The sequence below is a fragment of the Cynocephalus volans genome, chromosome 15 (assembly GCF_027409185.1).
Source record: "Cynocephalus volans isolate mCynVol1 chromosome 15, mCynVol1.pri, whole genome shotgun sequence".
Lineage (NCBI taxonomy): Eukaryota > Metazoa > Chordata > Mammalia > Dermoptera > Cynocephalidae > Cynocephalus > Cynocephalus volans.
This window is the reverse complement of record NC_084474.1, coordinates 93,260,123-93,286,651: the sequence shown is the minus strand read 5'-3', so window position 1 is coordinate 93,286,651 and position 26,529 is coordinate 93,260,123. Positions and strand designations below refer to the sequence as shown.

Genomic DNA, 26,529 nt, shown 5'->3' with positions numbered 1-26,529 from the left:
TGTTTTTGATATTTAGTTTCCCTGTTTTTGAATGAACTACTTTATTAGGTGTTAAGATGCATGGAAGGGCCACATCCCAAAAAGCAGTAGTCATTATAATAGCTTGATTAATTAACTGAAAGAAGTTTTTTCTAAAAGGTTATCTTTCTAGGAAGTTTTTTAAAAGTTGCTTTCTATAATATCCTGTATCTTATCTGCTTGACAAGCTGCAGATAAAGGTAATTTTTAGATTTAAAACTGTTGTCAGACTTAAGTTGAAAGTTTTATGTGGTGTTTTGACTTAGAACTTTACCATATTTAACGTAGCACTGAAAGGTCTGATGTGGACTGTGTGCTGTGACACATTCTGAGATGCTTCTTTAAATTTGCTGTTCGAGATGTGAAAAGGTTAAGGAGTTTCAGATTGAGAATTAGGTACAGATTGTTCTTGAGGTGGATCAAGATCTGATCTCTTTTTCTCAGGTCACCTAAAGATGCACCTCAAACGTAACAACAGCATTGGACAGGTACAGTGAGGCAGGAAGGCTACCACATTAGCTTCCTGGGTCGAAAATGGCCTCAACAAGTTGGTCTTTTTGTTTTTAGTTGAAGTCTCTTTTATATAGTGATCCTTCTTCTCCTGTTTTTTCTTCTACCCCTTGAAGACTTTGGACTGCTCAGTACGTTGCTAAGAATTTAGAATGATAATGATTTATCTATACAAGTTTCTCTTCTTTTGACCTCTTCAGGTGGTATAGATGTGTAAAAATTACACTGCTCATTGATCCTGCTCTTAGTTTTCCCACAATTGATCCTATTAAAAAAAAAATATTTGAATTCAGAAAACTGTAGGGTTCTGGATTTCGGATCCAGTTTAGAACTGGATCTCAGGTTTGAATCCTTTTAGTCATCCCTTGTCTCCAATATAGGATAACTTCCTTTATAAGCGGGTGAGGTAGCTTTTTTCTGGGAGGACAGTCAATAGTCAGTGGTTCCTGTGGTCAGAGAGTCACAGATACATCTTAGCATAGGTGTTATTTATAGCTCTGTAAGATTTCCTCAGGGTAAGTTACAATAGGGCACACATGCTTACCTCTGGACCAGGGCAGCTGTGCCTTTGGTGAATCCTGATTCTTGATCCCTTCTTGAGTGGGTAGTCTGAAACATTTTTTCTTTTTCAGAGTAGCGACTCCTATAATGTCCCCTAGAGCAGGCTCCTGGAACATTTTGTGGGTAAAAAGTGGTTGCTTTTTTCCTTCATTTTGGTTCTATCATGTATGGACAGTGTGTGTAACTGATACACACCACACATTTATGTATTGCTTAAAAGTTGTTCCTATCTGCCCCTTTTTAAAATGCTCTCATTGTTCTGATTGGCTGTACATATTGAAAAATTTTGATCACGGTTTAGTTAACTTCTGAGTAATTATTGACCTATGATCATGTGTTAGTTTTTAACACTGTAATTGTGATGCTGCTTCTTTACACAAATTGGCTAGTAGAAAAATGAGTTCATGTGGTGGGTTTTCCTTCAGTTCTATTCTTTTAAAAAAACTTTTATTGTGGAAATTCAAAAATAATATGAAAGAGAGAATAGGGTAATGAACCCTAATTTCAACATTGTGCTTTTGTTTATCTGTTCTCTTCCGGACTTCTCTTTTTACTGGAGTATTTTAAAGCTAATTCCAGATATCACATAGTCATATAATTTCACCCATATAAGTTCAGTATGTGTCCCTAACAGAACTTTTCAAGAAATATCATCACAAAGCGTTGGTCGGTTAGCTCACTTGGTTGGAGCAATGTGTTATAACACCAAGGTCAAGAGTTCGGATCACTGAAAAAAAAGGAATATAATCACAATACTTTTACAGTATCTCACAAGATTAAAAGTAATTTAAAATTTTTCTCTAGTAACTCAGTCATGTTTAATTTTTTGTTTTAATTTTTCTCAATTTTCTTTTAAAAAAGAAAAATCGTTTTACCTGTTACCCATTTCACGTTTTACCTGTTGGCTTATGTGTGAAGTCTCTTTTAATCATTAACATTTCCCACTCCCTGCTTTACATTCTTTCATTTTTATTTTTAAATAACAGTTTTTGTTGGTGTTCTTGAAGAAACAGTCACTTGCCCTGGAGAATTTCCCACATTCTGAATTTGGCTAACTTTATCATGTGATGTCATTTTAGTCCATGTTTCTTGGTAGCTGGTTGTCAGAGGTTCAGTTAGACTGAGATTCAGTTTTGGCGGGCAAGAATATTTGTTGTTGGCTTCACATCGTCCTTTCCGGGACAGTGAGATTAATAATTTATTCAGATGGTGTCATGATTCTTCTGTCTAGTGCCTTTAGCAGCTCTGATGGTGGTGGTTGCCTACGTTGTATTAGAGTTGCAAAGTGATATGATCTGATTCTATCATGACTTCTGCACTTATTTGCTGGTTTTTTAAAAAAACTATTTGGATATACTGAAATAATAGTCCATACATAAAAGGTAGGATAAATGCATAATTGTTTTATTTACCAGTTTTCAGAATGAGTTTGTTGGTGCCCTAGCAGTATCCAATGTTGAGTGGTAAGTGAGAATTATTCTTTAGTATCATGAACTCATAGATTTTAAGATGACATATACATATATTAATTTATTGCCATTTACTTCTGGTGGGAAAATCACGCTTTGTAGATGTGTCCTGTGTTCTTTAGAAATGACCCTAGTAAATTTTTGTAGCTTTCTTGTTCATTGGCACTATAAAGATGTTCCAGGATGAAGTATTTCTTGCCACAGACCTGAAATCAGCCATTGCTCCAAGGAATCTTGATTCATTTTAGTGGGTCATAGTATTAAGAAACTATTATCTGGATGCCATGGTAGTTAATCCTGGGATGTTACTGCTTCTGGGCCTTTTTAGGGTATGGAGGCAGGTAATATGTTATTTTTTAGAATGTGAAAAATAAATTATGAGTTTATCCTGGTCCTTCCAATTTTATATCTATTTTACTTTTTGATTTTATATTTGTATCTCATTTCTCTTTTGGTTGAAATCTTGTTTCTTTACCTTAGCATATTTATGTAGTTACTTTATCATTCATAAATATAAAACTACAGTTTCAGAATAACAGCATCACCATTTCCACAACCATTAGACCTCTGAATACATTTGAACAAGGCTTCTTTGCTTCATCTTGGTTTTATTTATATGATAATTAAAAACAATTTAAGATTTCTTTATAAATATGGATATGTATATTTTTTACCATATGATGTATCACACACCAAGATGTGCAGTCAAGTTACTGTATTTTAATGTCATTTGAAACTCTTCTCTGAGGTTATGCCACCATGTTGATGGGCTTGTTTCATTTTTGCTTTTGACTGTTAGGGAGCAATGGGAACTCTCATACACCATTGATGGGAGTATAAAGTAGTACACCTGCTTTGAACAGTAGTTTGGCAGTACCTACTAAAATTAAACACACACACCCTCTGTGTCCTAGTGATTTCATTCCCAGGTATACACACAGAGAAATGTGTGCACAAATGTGTCAAGAGAAATACCACAGAAATCAGTAAAAGCCACAAATTGGGGCTACTCCCCTCCCATTCACTCCCCGCAGAGCTACTTTTTTTTTTTTGGTGGCTGGCTGTTTAAGGATCTGAAGCCTTGACCTTCATGTTATAACAAGCTACTTATTAAATGTTTACCAGCACATCCTACATGTGTATATCCCTGTCTTTGTACACGCGTTTATGTATTCATGATGTCTAGAATGGTGCTCGGCATGTATTAGGTGCTCACTGAATAATTTTTAGCTGAAGGAATAGAAGAATAATCCTTTTAGGATGGCTTTTGGATGAGTGGGAATGTTGCTAGTTTATAGGACTTAGGGTTATGAATTTTATTTGTCAAGAAATTTTGGGTTGCAGATGGCAGAAACTCACCTCATACTAGTTAAAGTAGAAAAGGAATATATCATTTTATGCAATTTGGAATTTCAAGAGGTTGAGTTGGTTTCAGATGTGCCCATGATCAGAGCTCAAGAGATGCTATCATGTTTCCATCCCCTTTCTTCTCCCTACACCACCTCCCTTCCTTCTCCCACCTTGTCTTAGGGAAGACTGTTGCATTTACTGAGGTCAAGAGACTAAAGTACTCCAGTAGGTCTGCATGGAGGATGTTTAGTGGTGAAGGAAAAGAGGTGCACTGTAATGGTACCCCATATTGGAATGACACAGGGTCACAGTTCTCTATAGAAGAAGTAGGGTGCTGTTACTAGGCAAAGAGAAATAATGCTGATAGGCAGCTCTGCGTAGGTCCCTATGGGATCTGTCAAATGTTACAGGGTGTCACTTATGAGCCTGGTTGTTTACTCTTAGAAAAGGAAAATTCCTTGTATATAGTCTATGCCCTTTCTGTAGATAGTACTTACGGAGATAAGGCCATCTTGTTGAAGGTCACACTATAAGTTGAGAAACTGCATTTGAATAAAATTGTCTTAACTCCAGGAAATATGGTTTTCAGTCATACATAACTTATTTTAAATGCTGCAAATTAAGCACTATGACTTTGAGAAGGTGGATAATTATTGTTGCTAAGAAAAGGTAAAATTCTTGCCCAAGGTTGGCTTGAGGGTGGCAAGTACAAGTAATTATCAAAACCCAGTAGAAAAGAAAACATCTTGCTAGAGAAGGAGAGTCGTTTTTAGAAGTAAACTTTACATTCAGAAAATAGGAGTAAGTCTGTAACAGATGGTCAGAAAATTTCACCAGTATTGTAGCAGACACTTAGGAAAATATAGGCACGGTAAACATTTATTGAAAACCTCAAGGCTGTTTAGTAGAGAGGTTGGAGGTGTTATTTCCAGTGGATGGTTCCAGATCTCTTAGGGTGCTATAAGCTTTTGTTTTGAGTTAGATGCGAAGTCCTGGGAGGATCTTGAGCAGAGGAGCGACCTAAGTTTAAAGAGACTTGTTCTGGAGGCAAGGTGGAAGAAGAGAGAGTTAGGAGACCACTCCAGTCATTTAGGAAGGGAGGTGTTGGGGTGGGTGTTCCACCAGATGGTAACAGTGCACTTGTTGAGAAGTGAGTGGGTTTTAAATGTATTAGAATGTAGAACTGACATGATTCGTTAATGCATTGGATGTCGGGTTTCTAAGAAAAAGGAATCAAGGATGATGCCAACCAAGATATTTTCATTAGCAACTAGGAGGATGGAGTTGCTATTTACTGGTTCGGGAAAACCTGTCTGAGGATTAGGTTTTGAGGGGGAATCAGGGGTGTGTTTATCTTCAGTTTCTTAAAATTTTAAACGAGGTTGTAGCAAAGAATTACTAGCCTTTTTGTAGTGTTTATAGTTCCCTTAGGAATTTTAATTACTTATTTGTAGTTCTCTTTTTTTCTTGATTTCTAGAAACTTATTGTTTCCAGATACCAACTGGTCGCTTTTGTTAAAATATTTATTTTTGTCCTTTAGCTCTAATTTGTTTATTTTATATTTACTAACTCCTTTTTCTTCTGTTTGTCTGGAAATGTAATCTTTGTCTTGTAAGACTTGCAAAATATCTACTCAATGCTTTTTAGAGGCTTTACATTTAGAGTTTTTTAAAATTGAGATATAATTTACATACCACATAAATCACCTGTTTAAAGTATACAGTCACCACCATCATTTTTAGAACATTCCCATTACCCCAAAAAGAAACCCCATACCTACTTGTCATCTCTCCTAGGGTGACGGAGATACAAAGGATTACTCAAAGCCCATTTCTCCTTAGCCGTGAAATCCCAGGAGCAGAAGGATTCCTAGGAATAACCCTGAATCAGGTTTTCTCTCGGTTTTTATTGTCCAGGCAAAAAGTCACAGTAAAGAACACAGGCGGTTAATCAGTCGTAGTGAAAACATAAACAAACTGGCTACATGACAATTTTCATTAAAGCAGGTGAAACTTAAAAATAATTTAAGCAATTTACCGTCAAAGGAGTCATAAAACTAAGCTATGTGACATACAAAAGAAACAAGATAATCGTCATGACAACACCTAGTTCTCTAGGAAACTAAAAGAAACAGCTGAAGGTGAAATGCAGAACCAATCACTAATTGGCAGAGTAGCCTTGAAGCTTTTAGCACACATATATTCCCATCATTAGGTTTAGCTGCAAGGACGACTGCCCTTAGATCAAGCACTTTTGCTTTGTTACAATTTTCTTATCCACACCAGGGACTTTTTAGTCCTGTGAAAGTTTTTTCTGATTTTTCCCAGTCTTATCATTTCTGTGTGTAATTCTAAAAAGTTAGGCTATTCCTTAAACTACAGGACTTTGGTACTGCTAAAACTGAGGACTGTGGTCCTACTGAGCTATAAGTTAGGCCCTGTGAAATGCATGTGCTTATTGATGTTAGTATCCTCCACACCTGCTAGCAATCACTGTTACTTCCTATCCTCAGCCTTAAGGAAACCACTAATCTACTTTTTTTTTTTTCTGGCAGCTGACTGTACAGGGATCTGAAGCCTTGACCTTGGTGTTATAACACCATGCTCCTACCAATTGAGCGAACCGGCCAGCCCTCTACTTCCTTTCTTATTGTCGTTTTGCCTATTCTAGACATTTCATATAGAGAGAATCATACAATATGTGATCTTTTATGTCTGGCTTCTTACACATAGTTTTTTCAGGGTTTACCCATATTGTAGAATGTGTCAGTACTTCATTCCTTTTCATTGCTGAGTAATATTTGGCAATAAATATACTACGTTTGCTTTTAGGATTTAGCCTGCCAAAACCTTGCCTGCCTTTTCTGTCCTCTGGCAGCAATTTTCTGTGGATGCAGAGCCTAGATTCTTAGCCTCCTTTTTGTTCCCAGAATTGGCAAATTAATACCAAAGGTTAAAGTAGCTGCAGAAGATCAACTCAACTTCTGTGGTTCTTCAACCTCTGAAATTTTGGTACTTCTTGTTCTTACTGCCTTAGCAGCTCTTTGCTGCCTTCAAACAGGTGATTTTTTTTGTATTTTATGTACTTTTCAATTTTTCTTGAGGAAACGCTGTTCTTATGTGAGCCGTTGGATCTGTCTTAGATTCAGAAATCTCCTCAAATCTATTTTTTTCATTACAGTTGTTAGAGATGAATTCCTTGTTAAAAAGGGGAGGGAGGTGGGAAGCCATTTATTAAATCCTTTCTCCTTTTTCACCTGTCATGCCCTGATGAGGTTCAGCGAGGCTTGTGCTACTGTTAGGATCCTTGGACAGAATAAGAGTGAATGAATGTGTGATTTCTGCTGTATCACAGGAGATGCAAATGTCCATAATCAGCACTGATTTTAGTAGCCAAATTTTACAGTGTGCCTCCTTTAAAAGATCAGACATTTATGAATGTCCTAAGACAAATGCCTCAGCCTAGTCCCAACCCTGCCCAGACATACCGATTTCCACACTCCACTCTCTCCCACTGTTTCTTGTGCAACTAGAAGCATTTATGTTTCGTTACATACTCTTCAAGAGTTTGCAGGTCCGATGTAAAAAATTCATTGTAATTGTTGAAGTTAAATAGATAAGGCTTTGACAATTTTTGTTACTATGATTCTGGTCCTTGAAAAAAGAAACGTGAAATATCTTTACTTTTCTCAGAATGGAACTTTTAAAATTGAGTGACTATCTTTAACATGTATTGGGCAGAAATACTTCTAGTTTATCAACTGCCGAGGTGACATGCCCTGGAAGTCATTGGGCTGGAGAAGATGGGGCCAGTGGGAGAAAGTGGAGTATAGAAATGGATATGTTTGGGCAGGGCTGGGACTAGGGTGAGGCATTTGTCTTGGGCACAAAATCTAAGTGGTCACCAAAAAACTAAGTAGTCAAGATAAGTAATAGTTTAATGCAGTTTTTAAAAAAAATTAATGCAAACAATCCATGGTGAGCAAGATAGTAAAATTTTATGTATAGTCTCAGTATTACTTGTTTTTCCTTTTGTCCCATGCTCCAATGCGTAGCACTGTTCCTGATTCTGTTTTTACTTCTAATTACTTTGGGTTAGTTTTCTCATGTTTTACTGTCTTCTTAAGGTAAAACCATAGACAATTGATGTTTTTCCCTTTTAATTATATAAGCACTTAAAGTTATAAATTTCCCTCTTAAGTGCTCTTTCAGTGGCATGCTAAGGATTTTGACGTTATATTTTTATAATTCTGTTCTAAATATTTTCCAGTTTCTCTCTTGATTTGTTATTTGGCCCATGTGTTATTTAGAAATGTATTGTTTTATTCCTAAATATTGGGGGTTTTAGTAGATAAGGTTTCTTTTTAAAAGTTGCTCTTTATGTTCATTTATTATTTGGAACAGAAAATACCACGTGTTACAAAATTCAAATGGATAGGTACTAAACCTTTAATCTCCCCCTCTGCTGTGTATTGAATTGTGTCCCCCAAAGTTCATATATTAGAAGCTTAATTCCCCCTGTAACTGTTGAGAGTGGGAAATCCTATTATGGTAATTGAAAGGTGGGACCTTGAAGAAGTGATTAGATTGTAAGGACCATGCAGCAGTGGATGGAATAATGGTGGTCAGCGGCGTGATTCTGAGGACTTTAAAAGGAGAGCACACGAGAGTCTCTCTCTTTGCTCCACCATTTTCTGCCATGTGAGACCCCTGCTTTGCTGAGAAACCACCAAAGAAGACCCTCACTAATTGCATTCCTTGGACTTAGGACTTCCCAGCCTCTGAAACTGTAAGCAGTAAATTTCATTTTCTTATAAATTACCCAGTTCCAGGTATTTTGTTATAAGCAACAGAAACAGTCTAACCTTTCTTTCTTTCTGAAAGGAAAAACCCCGGCCCGAGCGCAAAATAAGACACACCAGGAGACAGGGACTCAACCTAAGTGTATTAGGCAGGCAAAATGAACAAGCAGGCTGCCCTCTTGAAAGTGGGAGCAGCAGCAGGGAGAGTCAGGGTGGGCCTTTTATATCCAGTTAGGCTGAGCTGGACTGTTCCTATTGGCTAAGAAGGAAGAGGGGAGGGAAGTGAGTGGGGTTTAAGCTGAGCTGGGACTTTCTCATAGGTGGGCAAAATTGCGTGCGCGGGAAGGTGATGTGGCAGCAAGGGGATTTTTCTGGGTGGGGGTTTTCTGGGAAACTTTCTCAGGTGCCATTTTGTGTATCTCGCTCTTTAACGCCATTTTACTTTTCTGGAGGAGGGTATATTAGCCAACACTTTCCACCAATTCTCTCTAGATAGAATCACTGTTCCTGATTGTTTGTGTTCTATGCATATGCAAGGAAGTGCATATGTAGATGTAGGTTTTTTTGGCTTTATACCAATGTATCACCTCTACACACTCTTCTATACTTTTAAAAAATTACTTTAAAATATATCTCAAAAATCCTTGCATTTTAGGACTAGAAGCTGCCTTATTCATTTTATATTATATGTTGGTTTTTTCATTAATGAGTATTCTCCAATGTCAGTGAAAATTTTTTAGAAAACACTATTTCTTAATGCTTGTATAGTCACTCATTTTGATGTTCAGGCTTTATTCATTCCCTTTCTATTGAACATGTAGGCTGTTCCCAGTTTTTCTGTATTACAAATAAACCTATCAGTCATTTAGGCCTCAAACTGCCTTAAACCTTAAAGGAGATTTATTTGAGGTTTGTTAGACCAATCAAGCTACCAGAAGCTAGAACTGTGGGTACTTTGATTTATGTGCTTGTCTTCTCATGGGCTGTGAACTCCTTAGGGGCTAGGACTCTGTCCTAATTATTTTGGGATCCCTAGTGTTTAATTCATTGCACGAGCACAGAAGATGCAAATAGTAATGCACTTTTAATGGTGTAGAGCCTTTATTATGTGCTAGGTACTCTCAAAGCCCTTTATGTTTATAATTTTATTCTCATAAAAACAGTGAAAGGTTGATGCCATTTTTAACTTTATTTAACCAATGAGAAAACCAAGTTATAGAGAGATGTTTATTTAAAAAATAAAGTGCCCAAGGTCACATATGTGGCAGAGTTTAGGATTCAAGGGAATACTTGGAATAGACTGAATGGACCTTTCATATTTAAGGTGATGGAAAAGATGAAATGATTTGAGCGTTGGAGTCATGTGTGGCTTTCACTTTTTTACCTTTTTCAAAAGCTAATTGTATCGTAAGTCCTAACCTATCTAAGTGTCAGTTTTCTCTTTTTTGAAAATAGTGATATTAGAAATTATCTCAAAGTTTATTAGGGGATTAAATTCAACACATACACACAGTCCCCTTAAATGTGCTGGACTAGTTAATAAGTTTTTAATCAGTTATAATTATTGTCTGTTTTTCTGCCTCTTTTACTTAGGCTTGTTCTAACCTCTCAAAGCTTTTCCCCTCATCTGTAAAAGTAGACATAATCATATCACATTTGCAGGTTTGTTGTAAAATATAAATGAGATTCACTCTTTTAAAGTGGTTTTAACTTTTTGTGATGTTTTTGAAAATTGTGATAAAAATAAACACAAAAAAATAACATAAAATTGATCAATTTTAAGTGTACAGTTTAGTGATATTAAGTATGTTAATTTCATTTTTTTGTGATAGATCTCCAGAATTTTTTCATCTTGAAAATTTGAAGCTTCCATGCCCATTAAACAGCTACTCTCCTTTACCCCCTTCCTCAAGCCCTTGGTAACCACCATTCTATTTTCTGTCTCTATTGATTTGACTAGTCTACTTTAGATACCTCATATAAGTGGAATCATATGGTATTTGTTCTGTTGTGTCTGGCTTATTTGACTTAGCATAATATCCTCAAGGTTCATCTATCTTGTAGGATGTATCAGAATTTTCTTCCTTTTTAAGGATGAGTGATATTCCATTGTATGTATATATCACATTTTGTTTATCTACTCATCTGTGGATGGACACCTGGGTTGCTTCCCCCTTTTGGCTACCTTGAACAATGCTGCTGTGAACATGGGTTTGCGCATATCTCTTCGATGCCCTGCTTTCAGTTCTTTTGGATACATACCCACAATTGGGATTGCTGGATCACATGGTAGTTTTCTGTAGCAGTCGTACTATTTTACAGTCCCACCAACTAGGCAGAAGGGTTACAGTTTTTTCACATCCTCACCAACACTTACTATTTTTAAATAGTAGCCATTATAATGAGTGTGAGAGTCAAATTGTAGAAAGCCTCCTTTTTAGGTCACAATGAAGAATAATTTAAAATGTATGTTGTTGATTTTTCACTCTTTATAGCTGAGAAACGTGGGTTGTAGAAGGGATTCGTGTTCACCACAAGGGGTCCTCCTGACACCATCAGACCTTTGTACTAGACTGCTAGATACTCAAAGCCTTATTTCTAACAAGCAACCCAGAGCATTTACAGCCTCGTCAGTGGTTTTCTCTGCTTTGGTTAACTTGGAAAGTTAACCTTATTTGGAAAGGCATAGTTGTTTGATACTGTTTGCTGAATAAGGTGAGTGATCAAACTATGGATAAACTAGATTTATAGGGTAAAAAATTTCATGGTGATGAAATAAGTTGGTTAAGTGTGTATGTGCATTCAATAAAATAAAAATTCTAAAGTTTTGAGCAATGTTAACATTAAATAACTACTTGATTGCCTTTTGATATTTGAGCTGTTTTGGTCAATATAAGCAAAAAAAAATTCTGTTTTATAACAGATATGAACAAGTTGAAAATTTTGGTGAGTTTCTTGTTCTGTGCTGTGTTGTCATGCCTCTACCACTACATTTGAGAAATGAATGCAGCATCTTTTTACAGATTCCAGGAGCCTTTTTTTTTTTTTTTTTTTTAATGGCAGTTAACCTCCCAACAGTTTCTAAATCTAGGATTTGGCTTTGATCTTCTATATGGCAAAGCAGAAATAAGAGATGGTCCTTAATTAGAGTCTGTGAAAATAGTTTATTATAGCTTAGAATAATAAGTTTAGAGGTTTTTTTAATAATAAAAGGAAATTATTTATATGCCATTAATTTTGGAGGTATTTGAGAATACACATTTTTTTAGATAACTGTTATCTTACCCAGTGGGCAGGAATATTAAATAAGATTTTCTTCATTAAGAGTTACATTTTCCCTTCAATTTTACATATTTCAATGTTGCTATTCAAATATAAATTCAGTGTTTATATTTATTTTCTGATGATATCGATGCATCTCAAATACCCGTTCCATGTCTAGCATACGCTGTAATGACTTTTATCTGAATGAGTGCTGGGCCAGGATTGCTGACACCAGAGGACTAACTGTTCCATGTGCCTCAGGATTTGGTGAATTAGGGTGTTTGCATGGGGATAAGAGTGATTTATCTATCCCATATTCTTTGCTGTATTTCTTCTATTTCTTTCTTTGTCCCTTTGGTCCTCACTGATTCATTCCTGCTTTGTAGGCCAAATGGGACTTGTTTCCTGACTCTTTTCTGGACCTTTGCAGCATCTGGAGGTAGGCAGTATTATAGGTGGTGGTTTAAGCGTGTGGTCTGCCTGGTGTCCGAGTGTCTGGTGTATATCCTAGCTCTGCCATTGACCAATTGGTTGTGATATTAGGTAGGTTACATAATTTCTTTGTTCCTTAATTTGTTCATGTGTCACATGTGGATTGTAATATCATCTACGTTGTTGGTTTTTGGAAGTATTAATTGAGAAAATAGGTGTAAAGTACTGCAACAAATTGGTGAAAAACACGAACTCTGGAGCCAGACTGCCTGAGTTTGATTTCCAGCTTTGCTGCTTAAAATCTGTGTGACTTTGTGACCTTAAGTTACCTAGCCTCTCTGTGCTTCAGTTTCTTCATCTTTAAAGTGGAGGTAATAGTATCTACCTCATGGCGATCGTGGTTAATGATATTTAGGTGAGTCAGTATTTTAAAAGTACTTGGAACGAGGTTTGGTACATAGTAAGCATGAGTTTGGTATCATCATTATATCATCATATTTTCATTATTATTAGAGTTGCTGTTGTGGTATTTTGTCACTGGCACATAGTACTCAATAAGTGACAAGTATTGTTATTGTCCTTGTTTTACAGATGAAGAGACTGAGGTTCAGGATGGTGAAATGATTCTTTCTTTGTCTCACAGGTAGAACTGGGGCTCCTTTGTGTCTTCCAAGTACAAATTCAGTGGCTTCCTCAGCTTCCCCAGAGTTCCTCAAGCATAACGGGAGGAAGGTATAATAATTATTTTGAAATATTGCAAGGAAAGTGAATAACTCCAATACCATCCCCTTTTGGAGTTTGTTATATTTTGAGATTCATTGACTGTCTTCAAAAGGTGATTATATCTTTTATTACAACTAATTTTTAAAATCTTTACCAGATCATAATTTGTTGATAGACTAAAATTTTCATAAAAATTGTTCTTGGGGTGGAAACAGACACGATGACGGAGATGATAAATTGATGAGTAGTTGTAATGGAAGTAAGCTTGTTATAGGATACCTAACATTTGAAAGTTAGGGTATATTGTAATTATTAGTTACTAATCGGAGGTACCGTATTGTAAAAGCATTGAAGTTATTTAAATCTGTAACTCCCAATTAATGCAAATATGAAAAGAGGTAAGAGAAGATAAATTTAGAAGTATGCGTGTGTGATATGAGTAGTAATTTTTCTTTTACATTCCTTCTACTGGCCGATATAAATGCATTTACCAGTGCTTTACTTTTCCAACAAATACTGCCTTGATGTTTGATATTACTTAAGGCAAAGAAAATCATGATAAGTATATGAGAAATGTGAAAGTCAGACTTTTATTTTTGTGAACTGCTTTTGGTGACCTTTATAAGCAGTTCATTTCTTAATAGTTCATTCCCAGCAACCTTCTCATTTCAAGGCCAGGTTTCTGTAGGTAAGCCAGATTGGACAAAATTGTACAGCATTGAAGGGTTTACTGATCTTGCTTATAGTATTGTTTGCTAGCCTAATGATTTCTATCTAATCTCACACACTATTTTCATTTTTGCTGTACTAAAATTTGCAATGGAAATTCTAATGGGAGTCCCAGAGTAATATAATTGTTATTTATTTTTTATGTGGGGTGGGGAGAGGTGGGCTACATGATTTTCCTAGACTTTATGTCAGTTTTTCTTTTCCATTCTCATATTCTTGAAAAAGCAAGGTTTTCATAATGTTTAATTCACTTATTCAGTAAATACTTATCAAGCTTCTGTACTGGGCTAGAACCTGGAGGTGTGAAACAGTGCCCAGGATGGAGACAGGCTATCCTGTCACTGACATTCCTGAACACTTACGTACTTCTTTATGGCCATGGCCTTGAGAAGAAAATAGAAATTTTCTCTGCCATCTTATTACCTAGAGGTGATAAGAGGGTGGGTGGAGTATGACCCACTCATCTTACTAACCATTTTAGTGAGGCCCTGGATATAATATGTGCAGAACAGACAGAATTACATCCTGTCGTGGAGCTTGCATTGTAGTGGGGGCAGCCAGACAATAAACTTAATGTATAAATAAATCATGTGCTATTGTAGAAGGTGCAGGTGCTGTGAGGAAAATTGGAGCAGGGTAAACAGATGGGCCATGCAGTTTTAGAGGGGGGTGGTCAGGATAGGCCTTGTTGAATAGGTGACATTTGAGCAAAGACTTGGCAGGGGAAAGGGAGCAAGCCATGTAGGTAAGTTGGGGAAAGAGCATCCCATGTTGAGGGGGCAGGCAGTCCATAGTTCTGAGGTGGGCAAAGAATGGCAAGGAGAGGTCAGTGTGGTTGGAGCCAAGGAAACCAAGGCATGCAAGGAGATGAGGCTGAGACGAGGGTGTTCACAGAGGGGAGCTGCATCACTCAGGGCCTTGCAGACCATGCAAGTATGAAGGTGCCAATTCTGGGAAAATTGGGAGCTGTTGGTGAATTTTGAGCAGAGGAGTGATATGGTTTGATTGATGTCTTGAAAGGATCACTTGCAGCTGCTGGGTTGAGAATAGAGCACAGGGCAGCGAGCGTAGAGGCAGAGACATCAGATCAGAAGCCTGTAGCTGTAATCTAGCAGCAGCCTGGATCAGGATGAGGGCGGTGGACTGGTGAAAAATACTTGGATTCTGGCCGTATTTTGAAGGTAAGGATAATGGGTTTTGCTGACAGATTATATTGAAGTAGGAGAAGTCAAGGTGATGAGGGTTTTCAGTCTCAGAAAATAGTAGTATCTTTCTTGTAAAGTTTGTTTTCTTATTAAGTAGGACTTACCAGAGTTGCTTTTAACTATGCTGATATTAAAAGAGTTTGATTTAAATATCATAGAACTTTTCAGTGAATTGTGGCTTTTATATTATATGTAGAATTTCATAAATAAAACATAGGACTGCTTATTTTTCTCGTTTATGTTGCCATTGACTGTAAGCTGTTTCTGTTCTTTTCAAGATGTCACTGGATTAGGAATTTAAAAGCATAATTTTTTTTTAATATTTAGCAAGAAGAAATAAGAGTAATAATAGCAACAAACTAGCTAGTACTTGGCATCATTTTTTTTTTTTTTTAGCTCTTTGACCTTAGACAAGTTGCTTGACCTCTCTGAACCTCATTTTCCTTGTCCATAAAAACAAGGAAATAGCTATTTCATTAGGATTGTGTAATTGATTAAATGCAATTATTTTATATATAACTAGTTTATACTTGCTCAATAAAAGGTACAGGTTACTATTTTCTATTGTTAGCAGTATCATCCTCATGTCTGCTCTTTGTTCTCAGTGGCCTGGATTGGTTCCTAACATTTCAATAGCTGCTGCTTCAAACTGAGCTCTACCTAGTCAGTCACCTTGGTCTCTAGCCTGTAGGAATTTATGCTCTTTTGTGTCTTACCATTTTTCCATACCCTCAGGATCTTGCACATTAGGAGACAAGGATATTTGGATGTTGAAATGAATTATAAATTAGTTGGAGGGGTAGGATAGAAAGTCTTCATCCACTGTTTATATGTCAGAAAGTAGGCTCATCCCTCTCCCTCATATGAATGTGGAGATCATTTACTTTTCGCAGGTCTGGCCTCTTGTTCCCTCTGTCACTGCCACTGCATTAGCTCCAGCCACCACCACCCCTTGCCTGTACCACTCTCTTTTCTGCTGTGGTGGTGCCGTAGCAGCTATTTAGTCTGGCTCAGCAGTCTTTCTTGGGGTACTGTAGGATGCTGTGGTGTGAAGACCCAGGCTTCATAGATGAGCAGGTGGGCTTGGTGACTCCTGTGCCTCATTCTAATATGACCCTGTCTTTAGTCTTACTGTTCTCATCTTTAAAGGAGATTTTGCTTATACAATCTGGAAATTAGATGTAATCAGTATTTAGTGTGTTGAATATGGTAGGTGACTAGTAATCGTAACTTATTTTTTAACCCTTGGGAGTCATAAGTTCCAAGACAGGCTCACAGTTTGTTTAGGTTATTTGTACAGTCTCGTAGTTGATGGTTGAGATTAAACTCCAAGCCATCCTCATAGGAGTGAGTCAGATATCATGCTTGTGTGTGTGATTTTATTCTTCCCATGATGGCAGTAGTCCTTCATGGTCTTGGTCTGTCCTCTGTAGTGGTAGGAGCTGGGGATAATTTTCATGTATTCTAATTGATCTATTTGCTTGTTTCTTCTGTTCTTTTTTTTTTTTTTTAACTTGCTTGTGTTTTTCTGGAGCTCCTATTTCCTAGTGTTGCCTTGGGTCAGAGTTCATGCTGGTGAATAATGTGTTTTCACTGGTGCATAGAAGAGAGGTCTCTTTGAGCTCTGGCTACTATTAGAAGTCTGAAAGTAAAGCCTGGACACAAAGCCGTCATCAAGAGGAGTGTGTTAGAAATGAAACAGACTGTCCTGAGATGTCACTGGAACAAGACCTCTTGTTCTCCTCAGCCTTTGTTTAGCTGTTGTTTTCAGAAGTTAGTGGATTCATAAACAAAATCTTGGTCATTTTCACAGTTAAAGTACTTGATTTTTAATTAGTTTATGGGATTGTACTACTAACAAAATTACCCTTATATTAGGAAAGCTATAGCTATACAGAACTTCAGAGTATATTACATATGCTCAAAGAACAAAGGCCCCAGGAGCCTAGTTACTTATTATCTTACTGCTAAAGTAGAATATGTTCAGATAGCTGAATTTTTGAGATGACCTTGACTATCTTCTCATTTGAATGGAAAAAGTAAGGAGCTTTGCATTTTCTTTAAAAGTTGCTTGCTTGTACAGTTTGTCAGGGTGTTTTTCTGTCCTACTTCTTCAGTATGAGTTTATTACTCACTCATATTTTGAAGCTAGGAAAATAAATCATGTATCTTGGATCCCCCAATATTACCTGAGGTAATTGTAAAAGAATCTGGCCACCTCAAATTCTTGTTTTTATGTTTCTTAGGTAGTTTTCATAAATTTATAAACTTACTATGAAAGTATCAATCAGGAAAAACATTTTACCTGAAAAAATTTGATTTCTTTAAGCATATTTTTTACAGACTTGTTTTTAGTGTTGATCAGGATTTTCTTTTCAAAATTATTCTTATTTCATCAAGGTAATTATTTTAACTCTAAAGTCAGAATGAGGTTGGTAGAATGCCAAAGGCATGACTTTGGAAACAAAAATAGTTTTAGGAGCCATCTACAGACATGATCTGGGTCAGACTTGATTTGGGGCTTACTCAGTTTTAAAATCGGCTGTCAATTTTGTAAACAGAAGCCTGCTGGATGAATTGAACAGAAGGGTGAGATTAGCATGCTAATAAGGTGCTGGCTCCTGGCTTTCTTTTTCTCCTCCCTCTTTTCCTTCCTTTCCCTCCCTCTCTCTCTCCTTCCCTGAATGAATCTAGGAACACAGACCCGTGGGGTCACATTACTGGCTGATTTCATTCTGTTCAGTAGCTTAATCTGGCCAGGATGGTCTGTGTTTCAGATGGCGGAAGCATGAGAAGATTCTGTAACTGAGAGGCATTCTTCAAGCTGCTGGAAAATATTACAGAAGGAACACCTCCCAGATTTTGCTTCAAGCTCTGAAAAAAGGAGCACATAGGGGAAGCTTAGTCTTGCTTGTGGATGGAAGCAAATACTATCGGAGCGATGAACTGGGACTTTGTGTGCGGACTCCTGGCTTGATCTTTATAGGATTGGGTGTATGTTGTTGGAACTGGCAGGCCAAAAGGCCCTGAAACCAGCAGGTGCCATCTGTATGGAGAAAAGTGGCTGTAGTCCGTTTCCAATGTGTTGGGCCAAAGGTATAAATAACTTAAAGATCTGTTTGGTTTATATTTTATTTAAAATCATGCTTTTGCACTAAAAAGGTCGGTTAGAATTTTTCAGAATTTATTTATTTCAAATAGGTTTACGATTAATTTGAGGAAAAAAGGAAATTGGTGTGGTATAGGTTTGCAACTATTGCATAAAAACAATTAGTGTTTCAAATAGTTTAACTTACTTAAAATGCATTTCCATAAAAATATTTTTATTTACTGCCCTTTTATGCTCTGTCTTATGTCTTTTAAAAGTTTTATGTTTGTTTTTTTTTTTAAATCAAGACTTCCATATCTATTCTGCAATGTGGAAGTTTTTAAAGAATAAAGAGACCTATTTTAACTTAACTAGGACTGTAGGAGAAAAGATTAAAATGGATTTTCTTATTTCAAAAATCGGTTTTCTTTACTCATTGCAAAGATTGTGTATTTAATTTGAAACTCCATGTTATTGTAAGGTGGGCTTATCACTAAGGCTCAGGAATACTGTGAATAAACGATTTTCTATTTCAATGTTAGGGTTTTTCTTTATATAAAAATATACATATAAAATACAGTATTTTCATTGTAACATTCAAGACAGTATTTGGAAAACATACTTAGAAGTTAAAAATTCCGTATAATTCATACATGACTAAAACCAAATAAATTTAGCTGTTTTGCTTATAGTAGTAGTGAATATTAAACTTGGGAGATTAAGTCCTTAATAAAACATTTAATAAAAATATGTATTGTTATTATTTCAAATATATTTAAATATTGTGTTAATTTACTTAGGAAGGATTTTTAAAAGGAGTAAAACTGCACTGAGTAAAAAGCTGCAGTTTTATAAGTAGAGCTACAGACTGATTCAGTTCAGTTTTGGGGTTAAAAATCTTAGTACCACCAGGATATTAATGTGTTAGCACCAAACTACAGTTTCACCTTTAAGTTTGTTTTTGTTTATCTAGTTGTCATTGTCATCTGCTAATTCTTTTCCAGGCTTTTAAACAGTTATAAGACATGTGATATTAGATCTGTTTTAGTTGATGGTACCTGAACAAAGCACCAGTCACTTTGTTATATAATTAGATATTCAGAGTAAAGATTTTGCTGAGTTAAATCCAACTCTTGAATTTTAAAAGGCATTGGGTATGGGAACTTTTTAAAATTGCAGTTTCTTGGCATCAGGACTGTATAGTATAATGAGCACAACCAGTACTGAGTGCTCACAGGTGAGAGTTGAAAATTTTGGTCTTTTCCTAGACTTGTTGGGGTTCGTTCATGTAATGCCCCCTCCATTGTGTGATAGCTCTCTGTTAGCACTGATCATTAACAACAAGGCTGTCTGATTTCCCTCACAAAGTCTAGGCTATATTCAGATCCACAAATCTGGCAGGTTAGCTCAGTTGGTTATAATGCAGTGTTATTAACACCAATGTCAAGGGTTTGGACCCCCATACTGGCCAGCCATCAAAACAAACAAAAAAACAAAACAGATCCTCAAATCCAGTAGCAATGGGATATTGAATAATCAGCTACTGGATTTCTTTTTGTTCAAATTGACTTTAGAAATGTGAACTTTGGAAGAAAAGAGAGATTTTAGCATTTTTGCTCACCCCGAAGCAATTGATTGAAGCAACTTATTTTTAAATTATGTTTGCTGGCTGTCAGAGCAAATGAATAGGGCTATTTTTAACTGAATATGCATTATGATAGAAGTTGGGGTTGGGTGAGAGACAGCAGAGCGCACACGTATAGAAGATGGGAGAAGATAGGGACAGCGTCAAGGGTCAAAGTCAGTTTCATTCATAGAGCTGGAGCAAGCCATCTCCTCAGATGAATGGTCTTGCTTTTGGATGGTTCAAGAGGAGGTTCAGACAACACCAAGGGAGCTTGTCATCCTGTCCTCTTCTCAGGGCTGAGCACACTGCTTCCACAGTGATCACCCAGTGCATGGCTATCTTAGTAAACTTCCTCTTTGCCTTCTCATTTTACTCTCTTGTACCAGGACAGGAAGGCAGGAAACCTTCTGTTTTTATTCTGGTTAATTTTTGCCTGCTTGATAAGGACAAAGATGTTGGACTGTAGGAATTGGCTGAACTGGTTATTTTCAAGTATAAAAGTTACAACATGTAGATAAAGACAAAGTAAAAAGCTCAAATCCAAAGAATATACAAATCTCTATTTGTAGTTGGACATTCTAAACCACACATTTGATTTTATCAGTCACATTCACCTCAAAAGACATAGCAGTGTCCCAATTTAAGAAGACACATGGAATACCACAACAGGCTAAAAATAATAGAACAGATCTATATTTGTATTCTTTGAACTGAAACTTTTAAGGTATCTTTAAAGCAATCTGGGGTCTTTTCTATAACAAAGTTTATTGTAATGTTGAATTTGGTGTAAAGAATTCACCTTAAATCCCACCCAAGGAGATTATATTTTAAAGTGTTTTAAAAGGACTTTGTTATAATATTTGTTCAACTGTGTCATGATTTTCTAGGCTTAAAGACTGTTTTAATTCAGAGTATTGAATTAAATGTAAATGTTTCCAGTGCTGTATTAGGTTACAAAGCTATTGAGTGCAGAAAGCCCTGCTTGGGGAGTTCTTTGATTATATCAGTATGTACATTATTTGTTTCATCTTCTTGGAAGGCTGAGAGAAGGATTAAAGAGGTGTGAGGATTTGGTTGTTAGCAGTAAGTGTGTTTTTTGATTTCCTCTATTTTTTTCAGTAGTATATTGAGATTGAATATGCTATTAATAGTTCATTTGTGTAATTCTGGATTCTGTAGCTAAAGTCATGCTTGTTCTGTATTAGTATTTTAAACACTGCTCATGCATCCATGCTAACAGTCCATCTTCTCTTCTGTGTCTCAGACTCTAATGTTCACTGGTTCTTTATAACTATATTTGTATTTTTCATAAGCATCTGATACCTTTCTAGAGATGAGCCTCTTAATTGCTGCAGCTGAATCTATCTTAATAAAAGTGTTGGACCTCCATCCACTCAGTTGTTCATGCCACAGACCCAGGATGCCTCTTTGACACCTCCTTCCATATATAATGAATCCACTTTTTTTCCTGATGATACAGCCTCCAAAACATGTCTTGAATTTCTCAACTTTTCTTCCTTTCTGCTATGTAGCCTCCTGTCTGGTCTTCCTATTCCCACACATATTCATCCTTCACGTATCTGCCAGAGTGACTTTGTAAAAACACAAATCTGATGTTATTTTCCTGGTGAAAACTCCTCAGGGGACAAAATCCCACATCCTTAACATGGCCTGCAAGGCCTCACCTGATCTGGTCTCTCTCTTCTCTCTCCAGCTTTGGGCCATTGCCTTCTTGCTCATTGGTGGTGCAGTTATTTTGGCTTTTCAGTGCCTCAAACACTCAAAACTTTCCCTCTCAGAACTTTTGCATCTGCTCTTGCCTCTTCCTGGAACCATCTTCTCTGCATTCTCTGCCTAGCTGCCTCCTCCTTACTTTTTAGGTCTCAGCTTAAACGAGCTCTCATCTCTTCCAGTCTAAACCAGGTTCTCGCTGACATTCTTTTCTGTAGCCTTTTCTTCTGGTCTTATACAATATTTACTGTGATTTGTCACTGTATATTTTACTTGTTTGATATCTGTCTTTACTAGACTGTAATCTTAACATAGGGATAATGTCGGGTTTTTTCCTGCTTGGTACATAGTTGGCACAAATGGGGATTACTTTAATGAATGAATAAATTCTATATAGGGTTAGCTTTGATTATTTTTAAAGGCTCTTTCAGAGCTGTAATCCTATGATAAATATATATTGTTTTGTAGGCAAATCTAGTTTTAGAATTGTTGGACGGTCAGAAAAAAGCTTACACAACAGACTTTTGGCCATTTTAATTTCATTCTGTTTGTGTTTTATTTTTTCTCTTCGAGTAAAAGTGTATACCCAGGGTTTATAGCACTCTGCCCATAGTCGGTGGTTAATAAATGCGTGAATATTTATGACCCTGCCTTGTTCTTGAGCTGTTGTCAATTTTTATAGACTTGTTTGAATATTTTACTAATTATTTTGCATAGTTTCTGCTTTATCTCAAATTATGGCATTTTAAAAGAGAGTGCGCTTCTTATTTATACAGCTAAACTTATTTGGCACATAATACATGCACCACTCTGAGCATTATACATGAACACATACACGTACATATTATCCCATTTAATTCTCACAAAAGCCCTCTGAGATAGGAATTATCGTTATCCCCATTTTACAGATGAGATAGTTGAGACACTGAGATTAAGTAATTTGTCAGTGGTTGTCAGCTAATAAAAGACAGAGCCAAGTTCTGACAGTGGGACTCTGACTCCACTGCCTATATTCCTTTTCTTTTTTTTCCCCAGTGGCTGTGTTCTTAATCATTGTTCTACACACACCCAAATGGTAAGATTGTAGGCTCATAACAGAATTGTCTATATTGTATAATTTTTGCATGTTGATATAAGAACCATGCCTTATACATTTATATATTTTTCTTTGGGTACTATTTGTTCATTCGTTGAAATATTTAGTGAGCACCTAGCATGTGCCAAGCCCAGTGTCAATACTTGACATGTGCCAGTGAGTAAGATAAAAAGGTTTCTGCTTCCTCATAGACTCAGTCTTCTAATGAGGGGAAACAGTTAATGGTAAAATAATAGGTAAGTAAGTTAATTAGTGTGATAGAAAGTGCTAAATGTCATCGTGAGGGTGAGGTCATATGACAGTCTTATATACGAGGGCTCTTCAAAAAAGTCGTGGAATGATTTGAATTATCTTTCAGTTCTGTTTTTCCACAGACTTTTTGAAGTACTCTCGTAGAATGTCTAGGTAGGCTACATTGTAAAGGTGCAGTTTATTGAAGACCTGAAGGAAATGAGGGAGTTAGCCAAGAGGGTATCTAGGGGCGGAAAGTTCCAATCAGATGGTCAGAGCAAAGGTGCTTGGTAGGGAGAATGGCAGTATGGCAGAACAGAGTGAATAAGGGGTGATGGTTCTTTTCTGATTCTTCCTTGCCTCCAAGGTTGCTTTTTCACCAGAGACACAGGCATGGGACGAAAGAAAGGCGCACTAGATATAAGCCACAGTTTGCAGACTCTAACACATGTTCCTTAAAAATAGCTCAATGAGAGGAGTGAATTAGTCTTTGAATTTCCTCCTCAGCAGTTACAGCAATTTCTAGAGTTGAATTAATTATTTTCCCTGTTTTTTTTTTTTTTTTTTTAACTGGGGCTGTGTTGGATCAATTTGGGAGAATTGACCTGTGAACAATATTGAGATTGCTGATTCATGAACATTGCATAGCTATCCAATTATTTAGGTCTCCTTTAATTTCTGTTAGCAATGTGGTAGATCTTTGTATGGAGTTTTTAATTTTTTTGATGATATTGTAAATGATATTTTTTGGTTATTAAGTTTAATTTTCCAATTCTTGGCCTAGTATATAGGAATAGATTATCTTGTTAGTTTATTTTGTGGCCTTAGTATAAATTCACTTACTAACTCTGGTGCTTTATTTGAGTATGTAGAAAAATGAAAAGAAATCTATTGTCATGTAATCTGCAAATCTGTTTTTCTTTTTATTCTTTTTATTCTTTATATCTTTTATCTGTGTTTTTACCTTGACGAGGACTTCCATTACAGTGTTGAGAAGTGGTGAGAGGAGACTTCCTTGTCTTGTTTTGACTTCAGGGAGAAAGTGTTCAATGTTAAATATGATGTTAGCTCTGATTTTGTGTGATTTTTGTTTTGTAGATATCTTTATCAAATTGAAGAAGTTTCCTTTTAATTCTCAGTTTTCTGAGACTTTTTTTCTTTTGTCGTGAGAGAGGGTGTTGAATTTTGTCAGATGATTTTTCTGCATCTACTGAATTGATGATGTGAATTTTTCTGTTTTATTTTTTATAATATGATGAACTATGTTTTGAATGTTAAACCAACGTTGCATTTTTGGGATAAATCACAGTTGATTATGATGTATTATCCTGTTTTTATGTTGTTAGATTCAACATGTTAATATTTTGTTTATATTATTTGTGTCTGTGTTCATGAGGGATATCAGTTTGTTATTTTTTTTCCTTTTAATCATTTTGTCAGGTTTTCATATCAAGGTACTGGTGTTCTCATAAAACACTTTGGGAAGTATTCCCTTTTTATGTTTCTATTTATATGATTAGCTATGTAAAGTTTAAGAAAAATGCTGTCTGTAGTAACAGTAATAGGAGTAGTAGTCTCTTCTGGTGGGGTGGTATTAATTAAAAAGGGACATGAAGATAAAGCAGTGATGGAAATATTCTGTATCTTGGTCTAGGTGGTAGTCATAAGGATGGAGATATATACATAAACACACACACACACACACACACACACACACTCTCTCTCTCTCTCTCTCTCTCTCTCTCTCTCTCTCTCTCTCTCTCTCTCTCTCTCTCTCTCTCTCTCTCTCTTTAAAAAGTCATTGGGCGCTGGCCGGTTAGCTTAGTGCTGATAATACCAAAATCTGGGGTACCAAACTCTGGGGTTTGATCCCTGTACTGGCCAGCATCCCCCCCACCCCCAATTCATTGAGCTGTTCACTGAAGATCTGTACGTTTTACAAATTATACTTCAATAAAGAACTATTAAAATCAGACTATAATGCATTTTTCATTTAACATTGTATTTCTGTAAATCAGGTGTTCTGTTTTGCAAAGGAAAAATTACATGCATGAACAGAAAATGATAAACCATTTTTCTAAAACCCAGTGAAAAGACTATGTATAAACAAAATCTAAAGTATAAGATTTAAATGCTTTAAACATTGTTTCTCGATTACCAGACAATATGGTTAACAGTAATTTGTATGTGGAAAATGTGTATGCTCTTCACTAAACATTATATGTATAATAAAGTAATACAATGTTAAAACGAAAAGCACAGACAACACTTTTTTCTGTAATTATGAAGTGAGGTGGAGAATTGAGGCTCGAAGAAAATTGAGAAAGGAGGCTGAGAGAGGTTGAAGCAGTCATTGTAACTGGTCAGGGGATGGTGCAGATGTTTTGGTGAGGAGGGAGCAGTCCAGGCAAAGAAGTCACAGAGATGCTCTGTTGTTCCTGGGGAAGATTTGATGACGTTCTTTCAGTGGTCAGTGCTTTAGGGTGGAACAATTGCAGACTGGAGCTTTGTTTGCACTCTGCTTATGTTCTCAGTTTCTTTGTATAATGCTGTAAGAGGAATCAGGATGTCTGTAGAAGAAAGACTTTTATAGGGGTCACTTTCAAGGGTGAGAGTCCCCTAGTTTTCTGACACTTGGCCTGCTTTTCAAACTCTGTAAGTGATTTTGAGGCCCTACAAATTTAGTCCTGCAAATTTTACTTGGATTGTAACTTGAGACTTCTCCACACGTACTTTTGTTTGAAATTATGTATGGAGTTTTGGGGATGTAAATATAAATTTTCCTTATACTTACATTGGCCAAAAAATGTTATATTGAGAGATGTGTGTAGTCTGTCGTATTAAAAAACCAAGGAAAATAACCAGGATCTTTTTAACCATGGAGATGTTCTGTGGGTGATGCCAGCATGTTATATTTCCCTCAAAGTCTGTTTATTATTTTTTTTTTTTTAAGAAACAAAATACTGTTAAAATATTATAAGTATTATTTTTTGACTGTGAAAACCTTACTGTTTTGTAAAGTTGACAGAGTCATGGAGAAGGTAACAATCCCAGACTGTTGGATATTTTTAACTTTTATGTAGGTTCATGATGAAATGGTGTACTGGTGGTTTATTTACAGATTAGAAAACACGTACTACTTTTGATACGGCAAGGTTTAGGGGGAAATTCTAAAGGAACATTTATGTGTAATTTGGTTATTGGATTAATAATACATTTCAAATATACCAGATGTTATCATAGTAAGAATAGTAATGTTTCCTTTTTTGACAAGGATTCCTAGAGATATGAAGTATAATGGGAAAGATGCTGATAAGGATTAAGATGGGACTTTTGAAGTAATAATTAAATGGAAGGGTCTCACAGGATTTCTACTTAGAGAATAATACTACCTTGAATTCCCCTTTCCTTGGCCTGGACAGTTCAGTTCGTCCTTCTTTAACAGCTGCTATCATCTATGGAATGTTGACTTTGTTTCAGGTATCTTGCTAAGCACTTTACATTTATTTTCTGAGCTCCCAGTGTGCGTATCATTACTTCCACTTTACAGATAAGGAACCTGTAGTAACTTGAGTCATATAGATGTAAGTGGGGAGCTAGGCAGAGTTTTTAACGTTATGAAATAACATTTACTGCTTTTTAATCAAGATCTTGCTGAGATGTCATTGCCTGTATAACTTGAGACATACCTCT

At 36.3% G+C, this 26,529-nt stretch overlaps 1 protein-coding gene across 18 annotated transcripts in view; it reads left to right on the top strand.

The window, feature by feature from the left end:
* The window catches only part of PTK2 (protein tyrosine kinase 2), a 299,259-nt gene that overhangs the window by 56,961 nt on the left and 215,769 nt on the right, over window positions 1-26,529 (top strand). For 8 of the 18 annotated variants that reach the window (XM_063079411.1, XM_063079409.1, XM_063079410.1 and 5 more), the window contains exon 3: window positions 13,050-13,138. The exons of 7 other annotated variants lie outside the window; for them this stretch is intronic. The gene's annotated coding sequence lies outside the window, so the exon portion shown is untranslated. Of the gene's footprint in view, window positions 1-12,360; window positions 12,414-13,049; window positions 13,139-13,165; window positions 13,242-26,529 lie in introns of those variants that run through there. 3 more of the 18 variants (XM_063079400.1, XM_063079401.1, XM_063079403.1) reach the window with 2 other exon arrangements.